This window comes from Mus musculus, chromosome X (genome assembly GCF_000001635.26).
Source record: "Mus musculus strain C57BL/6J chromosome X, GRCm38.p6 C57BL/6J".
NCBI lineage: Eukaryota > Metazoa > Chordata > Mammalia > Rodentia > Muridae > Mus > Mus musculus.
Window position 1 is genome coordinate 37932307 of NC_000086.7, and position 15039 is coordinate 37947345.

The 15039-nt window shown below is 42.2% G+C and overlaps 1 long non-coding RNA gene and 1 pseudogene across 1 annotated transcript; both read right to left on the reverse strand.

Annotated features, from left to right (window-relative positions):
- Rhox11-ps1 (reproductive homeobox 11, pseudogene 1) lies at window positions 168-1177 on the reverse strand (annotated as a pseudogene).
- Rhox11-ps2 (reproductive homeobox 11, pseudogene 2) lies at window positions 8290-13358 on the reverse strand. Its single transcript, NR_164362.1, has 3 exons — window positions 12932-13358; window positions 10214-10259; window positions 8290-8545 (listed from the first exon to the last, which is right to left on the reverse strand). It is a non-coding gene; the product is annotated as a reproductive homeobox 11, pseudogene 2 (long non-coding RNA).
- Window positions 13359-15039: the final 1681 nt, after the last annotated feature.

Here is a 15039-nt window from a genome sequence, read left to right on the forward strand (position 1 = left end):
CTATAATTTTAATAAAAAATATCCTTTTCTGTGAATGAAAAGGGTATACCAAGAAGAAAAGGAAAGAGCCCACATCAATTGCATAGATCATAGGACAAAGCCATCTATGTCCTAAGTTATGCTTCAGATGGAGTGCCCTTCCAAACTACATGTGCAAGCTGACTGACTTTCACTTTCCATTCATCCACATTCATGAGCTCTGCCAGCTCATTTCTGTGGATAAAAGAAAAAGAAGAACACTTAATATTCCATATTAGGCAGGAAATAAACTACAGTTTGGATACCCTGTGCATGTTTTTAAATTTTTCTATCCCTTCTGACACCTTCACAATTAGTTTCCAGTAGTTCTTAGAAAAGGCATTGTTTAGAAGTGATTTTACTGTATGCTTCTGTGTTTCAGGACCATATTTTTAATGAAAAGAATCAAAATGAGTGGCCAGTGAAGATTGTGGAGACTTAGTTTTCATCAAAGTTACATAAAACAAATGGACTTTGGTCCTCAAAAGGCCTCCTCCCTCCCTTCAGGATATTATTTGGGTGGCAGTCCCAGGATCAGTAGGGGAAGGCAGTCCTCCCAGTACAAAATAGTAATCTCAGCTACTGGAGAGGCTGAAGCAAGAGGACCACAAGTTCAAGGACTAACTAAGCTACAAAGTTGGTTTAAGGCCAGCCTGCACAACTAGACCCTGATCCAACCTATCTAAACAAGTGACTGGCAATGGCAAGGTATGTGTGAATCTGCCTGCACAATCTCACAAAAATGTTTAAGAGGGGTATAGAGAGGTCAGGGGAGAGAAAAGGAGCCCAGAGCTCTGATGAATAGGCCTGGTAAATACCATTGAAGTATATCTAAGTTCTGAGTTTCTTGGAATACTGTCTGTAGCTCCCACAGCTGCCCAGGTGTGTACTTGGATGGTTTCTGAGGACTGAAAAATGATGGGTGCTCCCGGGCCATGTTCTCTGCCTCCTCCAGCTCTTCCTCTTGGTGAGCTCCTTGGGTGTGGTTTATGCCACATTTCTTGTAGTTGTCATCACCTCCAGGGTTCAAATTAGCCATCAACATGCTGCTCAGGCACAATGTCCACAGCTTTTTCCGCCATAGTGGCCACAGTCCACTGACATGGCCACTACTTGCTCAGCCTCAACTATTAATTTCTTTGTCAGAGAAGCCCACCCCATCAAATCAAAAGGGAAGTACTTGTGGACTGTACTATGGCTGTGCTCTGGCTGCTGCTATGAAAATTTACAAGCCATGGAACTCCTGGGGAGCACACTGGGTTCTCCAGAGTAAAATAAAATTGTTACCCCAAGCTGCACATGTCACTCAGTGATGTACACTGTCCTTTCTGTTCATGTCTGCCATCAGCTTTTGGTTTACAGCCCTGAGCAGTGCTAGTTAGGCACTCAAGGGGTGTGGTGTGGTCATAAGCATGTGTGTGGACCCATCCAAGGAGAAGACAGCTGCCAAAGGGGCCACTTGGAGCAGGAATCTGCTTTTAGGAGGCATTGGAGAAATATAACCCAAGTAGAATCTGAGCAGTGAAACACCCTTTGTCCCAGAGAGGATCCCAAAGAAGGGTTGACACTGTGTGTAAGCTGATTTGTAATCAGAAAGAAAGGGAGGCATGGGAATGTTCTCTGACCAAGATAATCCTGAATTATTTGTTGAGGAATTTCTTGTGCTCAACTCTTCAAAGTCATAATGTATACTATTCATAGGCTGGGAATTAACTGGACATCATTGCATAAGAGGCTTATTTATTTCATATTTCTGCATGGACCCTCGAGGCAGAGAGGGCTTTGGTTTTAATCGATGGCAGAAACTATACCTTCAGGCTAGGATTAAAAGCATTCTCACCGGTGAGTCCCATTAGCCCCTTATGATAACTGCTGGGAAAGGTCAAATATTCCAAAAGTTTTGATAGAACCATCTCTACCAGAGTCCACATATTATGTCCTACCTAATGGTGATCAAAGCCATCATCCTGATACTACATGAAGTCCAGCCTTTTGTGTTGTGAATATCAAATATGTAGTATTGAGAGATACTACTACACCATCTTTCAGCACACAGTATATTTTATACACAGTGCACTTTGCCTACATGTGGAAGAAACACACCCACTAGAGAAAATTTTGTTCAGTTCATTTTGACGATTTACCACACTACTCCTTGAAACACAACTCAGTGGTAGATAGCACTTGCTTAATAGAGTGAGAGCCAATGTTCCATTCCTAGCACTGAATAAAAGGGCTTCATTGTGAATCATTTCTTACATATTAAATGTGATCCTTTTCCCTGTAGTAGGGCATTGCTATAGCCTGGAGATACATAGTCCAGACATAGAGCACAGTGCTATAAAACTGCAGGCTGGTCTGCATGATGCCTAAGAATAGCCCCATATAAATATCTCATTTTAGAGATGTGAACACTGGTGTTCAGAGAATGAACTCGCCCCATCATGGTACTCCTTTCTATTTAAAATTTGTTCATTTACTTGTTTATTATTGTGTGTGTGGACATAACTAGGGAAGAGTGCACATGCCCCAGTGTGTGCATGTGTGTGCATGTACATGTACGTGTGCGTGTGTGTGTGTGTGCAGATCAGAAGACACCATCTTGGAGATTGTTCTTTCCTTTCCCCTTAAGTTTAATTCTGGGATCAAACCGGAGTCAGCAGGTTTGCATAACAAGAGCCTTTAGCCAGCTCACGGCAGTCTTCTAACTTGAGTTACAGTTGTAAGACCTGGGAACCTAATCGTTCTGGCAGTGCAGATATTACTAAGTGAACATTGGTTCTTCCTTGATGAAAAGCAGTCTTACAATGTCTCTAAATTCTATGCACAGGGCCTAGCGGGATGACTCAGTGGTTAGGAGCACTCGGTGCTCTGGTAGAGGACTCCAGTTTGATTCCTGGCACCCAGGTGATGTTTGCAACCATCCATAATGCCAATTTCAGGGAACCCACTACCTCTTCTGACCTCTGAGGGCATCACAGATGCATGTAGTATATACACAGGCAAAACACTCCCACATAAACTAATATGAATAAATCTAGTAAAAATGAAAGTCTCTCTACTTTAGGGACTAAAACAGTCCAGTTAAAGGAGAACATATAACCAGAACTACGGAAGACTAACACTAGAAAACCTCAACAGAACTTGGTACAATCTATTTGAGAACAAAACAAAAATTGCCAAGTCCTTGGTTGCTTTCCACCTGAAAAGCTGATTCAGTGATTAAAATGCACTGGAGTTCGGGTCATTTGTTAAACTGGGGATACCATTGAACAACTTGAAGGGCCTGACTCTGCTTTTTCAGAATTATCTCAAACTAAACAATAACAATGTTTTGCAATGTCCAGTCCCCCCACCTGGTCTGTGGAGTACATGACTATTACAGTGGTGGCAACAGTGTTTGATGTTGGCCTTCAGGAGAGCTGAGAGTTTGATGGAAGTCTGTCATATATATCTAGGTTATGAGAAGCCCCAAGTCCTTGATGATATCTCAGTGCTGCAGAAGAGGATGAAATAGTCTGCATCCTAACATCTGACAATGACCTGTGCATCTACCCCTTGTCACTACTTATTAGTGATACTTTAATCTTATTCAAGAGACTGGAGAGGCCTTATAATGTGGTCCTGATTGAATATCACATGTGTTGGGAAAAGGCCTTCCTTGCAAAGCTCAATGAAGCCAGTGAAGATCAAGAGAGCCTTTAAATGTCCATGTTTCTTCGGGTGTGCCTAAGGCATCAACTATCCTATGATACATACAGAAAATTAAAAGGTTCCTGGAAAGAAGTATATGAAAAGTCCTCCAGCTGAGACTCCTCCAAGCCAGGAGGAAATATGTTCTGATACTAATGAGCCTCCAAGAAAGCATCCACATGTGCTACCAGCAGTTAGAGCAATGGAGCCAGGTTGGGTGGAGCATTGGAACTAGGTTGGATGGAATATTGGAGCAAGTGTCAAAAGCCAACTCAACATCCAGTAAACTGGGGAAGGCAGCAAGGTGTGGCATTGGTGATTGGGGTCAGTGTTGATAGCAGTCAGCAGGGGCACTGCTGGTAGCAACATTAGCACTAATAGTGCTGATGGGAGCAAAATGTAATTATCTGGGGCTGGTACTCTTGGCAACCTGTGAGAAAATCTGCACTTTTAACTCTGTAGGGGCCAGTGAGAAGGAACAGGAGAGAGAAATCATGCACTCCTGCATGTGTGCATGCACGTGCGTGTACACACACACACACACACACACACACACACACACACACACACACTTGGCCAGGCCCAACCACCAGTTTCATTCATTTTCAGAAGTACAAATGCATATGTATATACATATACCTACATATGTATGTACATACATTTATACAGACACACATACAGACATATATACATAGTGTACATGCAGATACACACACACACACACACACACACACACACACACACACACACACACATATTTGGTGGATGGAGCAGATCCCCAAAAGCCACACTTATTTTTTTCTCAGCATTTTTGTAGCTTCTTAGACAAAAGTTCTTCATGAAATGACCTCACGGATCAAGTGTTACACAGAAGGGAAGTTACAGGAGCACGGTGATAACAAGTTCAAAGGAGAGTTTCATTCTATAAGTTCATTCAAGTTCAAAGTAATAGTTTCCCATGGCCTTGCTTTATCATAGTGTACCTCATCCTTGGCCTCATCCTTGAACCTTACCTAGAATGAATGTTTTTCCTTGACCACACATCTGTCCCAAGCTCATTTCTCTTGTTAGTGCAGTTTATGAGAGTTCATTGTATTCAGCCTTTACTTACTATTCTATGAGGAGTGAGAACATTTGATTCTTGATTCTAACATTTTTCTTTCTGGTAAAACAATCAAAACCATCTCCTTAAACTTTCTTCCTAAAATTCTTTGAATCAAATTAATAACTCTATAAAGTCACTAATACATCTAAACAGCATTAATTCATGAACGTTCATCTTTATGTTGATCAGCAGGGGATTTACCCAATAGAGTGGGCTGATGCCCAAGAATCATTAGGCTATGTAATAGTGTCAGTAAAAAGCAAGAAGCAATCCTGGGATGAAGTCTCTGAGGACCCTGCATCTCAGAGCACACCCGTTATAGCCATGTAAAACAGTGAATTATCTCTAGAACAATCACTTGCTTGTCATAGCATTTCCCTACAGTAATAGCTTGTGCCAAGCCAGGTTGGTCATCTGTAATGAGTTACATTGCTCCCAACACCCCCTACCACATTCCCCTGGACACAAGCCCAGGTACACACCCCGGCTCCCATTTATCCAGTGCTTAGAGAAGGAAGACAGAGTTGGGCTGGAATTGCAACACACGTCTTGGCCTCTAAGCAGGAAGGGTGGACCTGGTAAGTGAAAGTGGGGTAGACCAGACATGCAGGCTCTAGTGAATCCCAGGATAGTATTGGCAGAGTAAGCAGGAACCTGGCAAATAGTTAACACCTTAAAATCAAAAAACTGCATGAAAACAAGTACTCTGCCCATCGCCAGAAAAGCACCACAATTCAGGCGAAGAAATCTAGGGACATGGCAGATCCCATGGAAGAAGAGCTGCAGTGGGCAAATGGGCTCCCTGGAGACAGTCCATCTTCTTGCTCAGCTATGAGGGGTAGACTCTGGAAAGGCCTGGCCCTAGAGCCTTCATCCGTGGACTGCTTCTTGCCACTACTGTGCTTTCTCCTATTTGTCACTGCCATACTCCTCATTTATGTGGCTTAGGGTGAGTGGACACCGGGAGACCCTCACTGCCTATAGCCTGGTGTGATTACTTCCTGAGTGATAGCCCATCCTATTGGGCAAGTTTCCTGCAGATCAACATGAAGAGGAAAGTTCTTGAGATAATGCTGTTTAGATGAATTAATGATTTTATGGAATTCCTGGTTTGATTTAAGTCGTTCTAGAGAGTTAGCGTGATTTAAGTAATTGTGTGATGTTCGGGTAGTTTCTAGAAAGTTTAGAGTTAGAATCAAGAAGAGACTGTGCCCCTTTGTCATAGAATGACAAGGAGCTGCATGGGTTGGAGAAAAGCACTGTGAGCATTCAAGCCTTGTAAACACAGAATGGCGGCAGCAAGAAAAATTGGCTTGAGACAAGTTTATGTTCAAAGTAAGCATGCATTCTAAGTTAGGCCTGAATTCCTTGATCTTGTGTTCTAGGGATGTGGTAACATGTTTTTGGTTTGTACCAGGAAATAATAAGGTTATGAATAATGAGTAAACAATTATATTATGAGTATAAGAACAAAGAACAGATGACTAGCCAGTTTAGCTGATCAAGACATTAAAAAAAAAAAAAGTCATAAGACAGATGACCTGTTCCTTAGTAAATGCAGATTGTCTCCAGCCAAGTACAGCAAGAAACTTGCTACTATAGACTTGGCCTACTTAAACTTTGTTAATCTATGACAAGAGAATTATTTCTTTGGGGTTACAATGAGCCCCTCTTAGTGCTGCTCTCCCTCTGTCAGCTGCTTTCAGCACTGACCCCAATCACCAATGCCATACCTTGCTGCCTGCCTTAGTTTACTCTGAGGAGTCAAAGCTGTTCTTTGACAGGGTCACAGTGAGAATCCTAGATAAGGAAGAAGAGGAGGCCATTTCTAAGAGTCTTCAATGCTGGAGTTTGAGAATGTAGTGTTATATGGTCCTTCTTCAAGGAAGGGCAGCTTCCTTTGTGGGATTGGACAGTTTTGTCCTTCCCCAACAACCCTAGCCCTTCCCAACTCCCTCAGTCCTACTCTACCCTACAACATATCACCAGCGCTCAAGTACACCAGCATTGTTGCCTGAGTGAAGTGGCCCTTTCTCAGCACCATGAATACTACCCATCTCATATCATATCACCATTCTACATACATCTTAGAAACTCCAGTTAGCCACAGGCTACAGTCTGGCTACTTAGCCCCTCTTTTCATGGAAATCTCTCTCTCTCTCTCTCTCTCTCTCTCTCTCTCTCTCTCTCTCTCTCTCTTGCATCTGGACATCAACAAATCTTTTGATTTGAGGAGATCATCTTCTGCCTCTCCTCCATGGTCCTTATGTCTTCACCAGAATACCTTTGAAGGTCTTTCTTAGCTACAAGAGGATCTCAAACACTGCTACAGTGAGTGACAGCAGTAACAGGTGTGGTCATTGGGAGCAATGTTTAGATCTGTGGATATTGCAGACCCTAAATGTCTCTGATATCAGGTGGGGCTTCACACATACTTTTCTTCCTTGCTTACCTATAGCTTGCACTTATTTGGAGTACCCCTTTGTGGTTACAGGAAGGGCATTGTGGGGGCCTCACCTACCTTGTGTGCACTGTTTTAGCTGCAGAGTCTACTGCAGCCCACTTGTGACTGCTTCCTTTGACAGCCACCTAAGGCAGATCATGGCACTCTACCATCATCCCTACTTCTGCTCTAGGCTGTTTCCCTTCTAGAAGGTACTGTAGTCAAGCAGCTAGCTATCTCTTTCCACCTGCTTTGCTCCTCCCCAGCTGCCAAATTCTGAGCCCCATCTTTTCTTCGGTCCACTAGCTACCTGTGGTTAATTGTATAGTTTTGTTTTTAATGTATTGTTCTTAGAACCATATTATTGCTTCCACTTGCATTGCCATCTTCATAGCCACGTTCTTCTGACATTTCTATCCCCTGAGAAGCAATGGACTTGGTGCACAGCAGGCTAGGTCACTGACATCCTAGTCCTAAGTCTAGTGATGCTAGACTTCTACAACACTGCTGAAGAGCGAAGAGGGCTACATAATGTCTCAACAAATTATAGAGGCACCTCCCTGGTAGTTTGAATAAGAATGAGCCCCAAAGGATTTTAATGTTTAGTTATCAGCGAATGGTATTATTTGAGAAGAATTAGAAGGATTCGGAAGTGTGGCCTTGTTGGAGGGAGTGTGTCACCAAGGGAAGGTGTGTGTGGCTTTGAGGTTTCAAAAGTCCATCATGCCAAGACCAGTCTCTCCCTGTCTGCCTGTGGATAAGGATGCAGCTCCCAGCTACTGCTCTAGTGCCTGCCTGAATACTACTGTGCTCCCCAAATGATGGTAATGGACTAAGCCTCTGAAACTCTAAGTAACGCTTCAGTTAAATGCTTCCCTTTATAAGAGTTGCCTTGGTAATGATGCCTCTCCGCAGCAATAGAACAGTGACTAAGACAATCCTCTTTGTTGAAGCTCTCCTTCTATAGTCTGCTTTCTTCATTAAATTGAATGGAAATTTATTATTTTATGTGAGGAAAAAAAGAGGGCAATTGAAGCAAAAAGAGATTTCTCCTCTTTATTGCTAATTTACATAAAGTGATAGTGTTGTCACCGCCAATTTGGGTGGCTAACATGTGGCCGACAGCAGAAAAACTCATCCGCAAGCGGCTCCTGAAGAACAACAACGTTCTTGGTTTCTTTCAAAACCTTTCGGGGAAAGCAGCTCTGTTTATTAGGTAGGGCTTTGTTGCACGGTGCTGCCTTCTGATTTTTCCTAAGTTTGGCTCTTTGATTGCAGAACCAAATCTGAAATCAGAGCAACAGAAATATTGATTAAGCATAGTAAGTAGTTAACGTTATGATGGAGAAACACACCATTCAAGTTCATGTTACTAAGATTCTCTCCCTTACAGAAGAATCAGCAAGTATTATCCAGGGTCAAGAAGGTGCCTATATCATGTGAGTACTTAGCTTCCATCCCATCACCATCATAAACCATCACCACCACCAACATGCATTTCAATTTCATTTCTATGGCTGGAATAAAATACCCTACGAGAAAGCAACTTATGAAGAAAGGGTTCATTTGACTTACAGTTTCTGGTTGCAGACCATTGCTAAGGGGAAGTCAAGGCAGACACTTAAATCATCACATCCACAATTGAAGAGCACAGAAATACATGGACTCTAGCTCACTTGCTATAGTTCAGTTATCTTTCTCTACTTTCATAAAAGCCAGTGCCACAAACCAAGGAATGGTGCTTCCCCAAACAGGCTGGGCCCTTCTATAGTAACTAACAATCAAGACAAACCCAACAGACATCTCACCAAACTAACTCAATCTACATATTTCCTCATTAAGACTCCTTTTCCAGATAATTTTAGATTGGGTTAAGCTGACATTTAAAAACCAAACATCATAATCCACTACTTGCCAACTTGACACATTCCTTTAAGTCATAACATTTCATCCCTTGTCCCCAAAGTCTCATGTTAATATCATAATGAAAAATATAGTATAACCTTAGAAATAACCACAGTTTTTAAAATTCCAAGGCTTTAAAGTCCAAGTATCTTAAGTGCGAGCTCCTGTGAAATTAAAAACAAAATAGAACAAGTTATCTCCTTAAACATCCTTATTCCAAAAGGAAGAACTGGGGCATCAAAAATGAACAATCACATGTAAGCAAACCAAAAACACATCAGTGTAACTGTGAATCCTGTAGCTGAATGCTCAACATAATCTCATAAGACTCATAATCTGCTCAGCTCTAAAAGGCATGGACAGCCCCACATTTCCAGCTCTGCCACATGCTTACTTTTTTGAACACTGACTAAGTCACTTGGAGTTCTAGCATGACTCTACATAGAAGTACCCCTGAAGGACACTGTTATCATAAGGGGCTGAATATTAATTTTGGTACATGCCTATGTGGTATGACTGATATATGTGCATATTTATACCTTCATTAGCTACATATAAAGATTTATTTATTTATTATGTATATAGTGTTCTGTATGCATGTATGCCTGTAAATCAGAAGAGGGCATTGGATCCTGTTATAGATGTTTGTGAGCCACCATGTGGTTGCTGGGAATTGAACTCAGAACCTCTGGAAGAGCAGTCAGTGCTCTTAACTGCTGAGCCATCTCTCCAGCCCCCATTAGCTACATAGAAACATGAGCACACGTCCTTTTGCATAGAGCCTAGGAGAAGCAGGACAGTTTGTTTTACTTTTCACTTAGAAAACTATGTTTTGTTCAGTAATGGAAAAGAAACTCTAGCTAGAGCTCCCCTCACCATCTTTCCCAGTTTACAGCCCCAAATAGCCCTTCGTTCAAATCTCATTTGCCAGTTTAAAGTAGATAAGCAAAAATCCAGCAACTTCTCAATGTTTAAGCTAAGACTGTTCATGTCTTGAAGCAGGTTTGAGATGAAGCGCCTGGCTACAGTTTTATTATGGATAGACTGACCTTCACAGTGCATTCCTCTACATTCATGAGCTTTGCAATCTCTTTCCTGTGGAGAGAAAAGCATCAGGCTTTAATAGTTGGTATTAGGGGTAAAAGTAAGCACAATGCGGATGGTTTGTGCATGCTTTAAACTTCTTTAAAAAAATTTTTTTTAGTTTGCATGGGACTGTGTGTGTGTGTGTGTGTGTGTGTGTGTGTGTTTGCGTGTGTGTCTCTGTACCACTTACATGCCTCATGCCCATAGAAGTCAGAAGAGGCATCAAGATGCCCTGGAACTGGAGTTACCAATGATTGTGAGCCATCATGTACCTGCTAGGAATTGAACTCAGGTCCTTTGAAGGAGTAGCCAGTGCTCGTAACTGGTGAGTCACCTCTCCAGTTTGTTTTTGTGTGGTTTAAAGTTTGCTATATCCGTTCACACATCTCCCCAAGTACACTTTCCTTGTAATTATTAGAAAAAGTGTAGTTTAGTGGTGGTTACACTTCCTCACAAATTAAAAGATTTTTAATATCTCTACAATTTTGGAAAATGGTTAATCCTCATGTTGATAAATAACAACAATGTCTAAATGCATTTTATGGCACTGAGGATTGAACATGGGATCTTGGACATGCTAGGCAGGTGCTATATCCCCAGCTTTTTGGATATTCTATTTTGAAATTGTGTCTTATTAAGTTTCATAGCCAGAACTTAGACTTTTTTCTCCAGCTGGGTTGACCTGGAACTTGCACGCCCTGCTTTAGGAACCTATGCATCTCAGATTATAGGACTGCACTAGCAGCCTCAGTTAGTGGCATAAGCTTTCTACAGGTATGCTGTATCACTGCAGATACATGAAAGTACTCCATTCTCATGAAGAGGATTTTGATGTAATTTTATGTACAAATGTAGGCCTGATACAGGTGATACATACAAAATACATGCAATTAGAAATGATCAAACCTGGCTGGGCAGTGGTGGCACATGCCTTTAATCCCAGCACTTGGGAGACAGAGGCAGGCAGATTTCTGAGTTCAAGGCCAGCCTGGTGTACAGAGTGAGTTCCAGGACAGCCATGGGTATACAGAAAAACCCTGCCAAGAAAGAAAGAAATAATCAAACCCTGAAACTTCTGAATATAAAAGAAAATAACTGAGATTAAAAAGCCAACAATTCAATCAGACAAAATATTTGCAAGTGAGTAACCAACCCACAACAGAGACATATTTTAAAACATGCAAAATGGTTCAATGGGTAAAAGCCTTTGCTACCAAACCTGTCCACATTAGTTCTATCCAACAAGGTGGAAGAAAAAGGAGAGAGAGAAGCAACTTGCATGAATTATGCTCTGAACTTCACAAATATACCAAACCATATGAATAAATAAAGACTTAAGGAAATGTTTGACCAATGCTTAGAATAACTCCTAAGTTAAAAAATGCAGATACAAGGTCATTGCTGCTTCCTCACACCTAGAAGCGTAGCTATGGACAACATCCAGAAAATAGCATGCCCCAGTGAGGTACCGGAAACACTAGGAAATCATACTCTCTGAGATGTAACATCAAATTTTGTAGCAGGTGGTTCTTTTAAACTATGGACATCCAATTATTGAACTGGACAATTCTGATTCTAGGTGGATACTCCAAAAGACTGAAAAATTCAAGGTCGAAAGGGGATTTTTGGGGGGAGGAAGGGGATTATTTTTTTTCAAGCTGGAGAGATGGCTCAGTGGGTAAAGACAGATGCTGGCCAAGCCTAACCAATGAGTGTGATCCCTACCACACAGACTGTGGGAGAGAAGCTGGCTCACTCAATTTGGTTTCTGACCTTCATTCGTGCTGCCCACATGTATACATGCACACAAAGTAACTAAGTCATTCTGTCTAATCATGCACAACAACCCACCCAGATCTCCTTCCACAGAGGGTGATAAAAGAAAAACACACATTTTCTATGCAAAGGTGCCTTAAGAACATTATTTGGCCTTGGGAAAGCAGAAATTCTGCTCCATGCTTGAGCATCACGATGGACCTTGAGGACATTAGCCTAAGTGAAACATAATCAAAAGCCAAGAAAAGGGTAGATTATGGGTCAAACATCTCTTTAAGTGGTCCCTCATGTGAAGTATCCAAATAAGTCAGATTTAGAGAATGAAATTTTAGAATAGAGGTAGTTGGGGATCAGGGGAAGAAATGGAAGATATTTAAAGGGGACACAGGATTTTGGTTTGTCAACACAAGGAGTTTTCTGATTTCCCAAAGCAACTTGAAAATACTCCATGATGCTGAATTCAGAATTAGAAACATTTAGACCAAGAGTGTTAGGTTTTTATGTTTTAGGACTATTCTAAAGTTAAAGCAAACAAAGCAAGTGACCAATGATCATTTTGTAAACTTGCTTTACACACAAAAATGCTTTTTACACAAAAAAATCTTTGACTTTGGTTCCCACAAGGTATCCTGCCCACTCCCACCAGTAGGGAAGAGAGTCAAGACCAGCAGGCACAACTGAAATTTCAGCTGCTTGAGGAGGCTGAGGCAGAAGCATCAGCCATTTAAAAACTGGCTGGGCTAGAGTACAGTTCAGGCAGCATACATCGCTCATGTACAGAACCTGTCTGTGGCTGGAGCTCTAGGTTTGGTCTTTAGGACACAAATAAAATAACTAAGGAGAGTCAGGAAGGAGGAACAGAACCTAAAGCCCTAAAAGAGCTGCTAAGTAAGTCACATACATACCTTTGGAGTGTATCGGGGCATTGAGTTTCTTCAAAAATTCTGTCTAGTTCAAGTAGTTGTTCAGGAGTGAACTTGTACTGCTTTCGGCAATACTTGGTTGGCTTTCGAAAAACAGGCTCCTCCTCCTCCTCTTCTTGTGCAGGCTCAAGGGGTTTCCTACAGGTGTCGCTCTTCATTGGACGGTTGTAGTTGTGGTCCAACACAGCGTTTATGTAGCTCAGTCCCTTCAGGATTCCTACAACTTCTTCAGTGTGGCTATCATCTGTTGTTGCTAACCTCCGTTGCTGGATTTCAGATGCTACTTCTTCTTCATAAAAGTCCACACCGTACTTGTCAACATCGAAGTAGTATTTCTTATATGCCATGGGTGGAGCTCTGCCGAAGTCACTGGACCCTGGAGTTCAGGAGGCTTTGAGTCTCCGAGTGTGGAAGTAAGCCGTTTCGAATGTTCTAAGCAATGGCGTGCTAGATTATTTAACGTAACTCATTGGCTCTAGGCTAACGGCTGGGGGTGGAGCTCCGCGTTGGCGGGAAGAAAAGAGTGAGGTGTGGCAAATGGGCAGCTTGGAGCAGAATGGTACCTTTTGGACACATTTGAGCTACAAGTTGTACCTGAGCAGTTCCTTGGTCTCCAGATCTGATGAGGGTAGAAAGCTTGACGCGAAAGCTTACTTGCTAGTGAGTCCGGTTGTCCCCATGGTCATCTTGAAAAATCTAACTTTGAAAAGATTAAAATTATTGTATTTTTATTTCTGTGTGTATGTGTGTGTGTGTGTCTGTATGACATGTGGAGGTCAGAGGACAATTTGGATGAATCTGTTTTCTCCCTCTACCACGTGGGTCCCAGGGATTAAACTCAGGTTGTCAGGCTCAGTCACAAGCACTTTTTACCCATCCAGCTTTCCCACTGGGCCAGCATTTTCATTTTTCGAATCTTCTCCAGAATCCATATGTAACATTTTACCCAGCGGTGATGGCAATCCAAAATGCACAAAATGCAGACACTGCACGGAGCCCAGCCTTCAAAATTCAGAGCTCACTAGAATCCTCCTCCTCCTGTTTTTTGGTTTTTGGTTTTTTTTTAGTGCTGGAGTTCAGCACATGCTCAGCAAACCCTCTACCACCAATCTACAAATATAGAACCCTTCAGACTCATGTTAAAGACGTGCACACAATAAAAGACCTTGTGTCCGAGAGCACTTGCCTGGCGTGGTTGAGAGGACTTTGTGATTGAATTCGAACATTGCAACAAAAAATGTATAACTCTACATAAAAGATACTTTTTGTTGTTGTTCTGAGTAGAAAAACCTAATCGGAGGGCTGTTCCTGCCAGGGCTGTTCTTGCCAGTCTGTTGATTTTTGACTCCTCCTTCTGCTCCTCCAGGACCAATCCCCAGTCTCATCCCCAGCTATGTGGCAGAGAACACCTGCTGCTGTCTCCCTTCCTCTCTGACCCCATCCTGAGTGGAGCACAAAGATCACCTCCAACCTCCACGCTCCCCTCCCCGCAACTCATCCCATTATCCCAGCCTCTAGCACCCACGGGCCTTCCCTGGGAACACACCAGCTGAGGAGGCCAGGGAAAAAGGGCCACAAAAAAATTTCCTGCCTGCCAGCACACTTTTCTAAAGTCCAGGGAAGGAGCACAAGTGAAGGAACAAAACAGTCACCCACCAGACACAAAACTAGATACCTGCACTTAGACCTAAAATCATCCCAACCCCAGATGTCTAGACTCCAGTGCAAGGACAAAGTTAACAGCCAGGACAATAAAACCCCACTAAAGCCCAGGTATCCTGCCACAGTAGGCCCTGAATATTTAACATAGATGAAGCTCAGTGTTAATAGTTTCTTAAATATTAAATGCAAGGTTTTCTTTCAATAGTAGTTGGTTTCTATAACCTGGAGACACATATTCTAAGCACATAGCAATCCTCCCACCCCCGACTATATCCTGCTTTCTAGTAGTTTTCAACTCTTCATGTCTTTTTTTTTTCAGATGTTTATGAGATATTCATTGCACGAAATGGGCTCTTTTGATAGAAGTCATATGTATAAGTTGTATCATTATGTATGTCTGGTATGCATGCTCTATTCCCTTATACAGG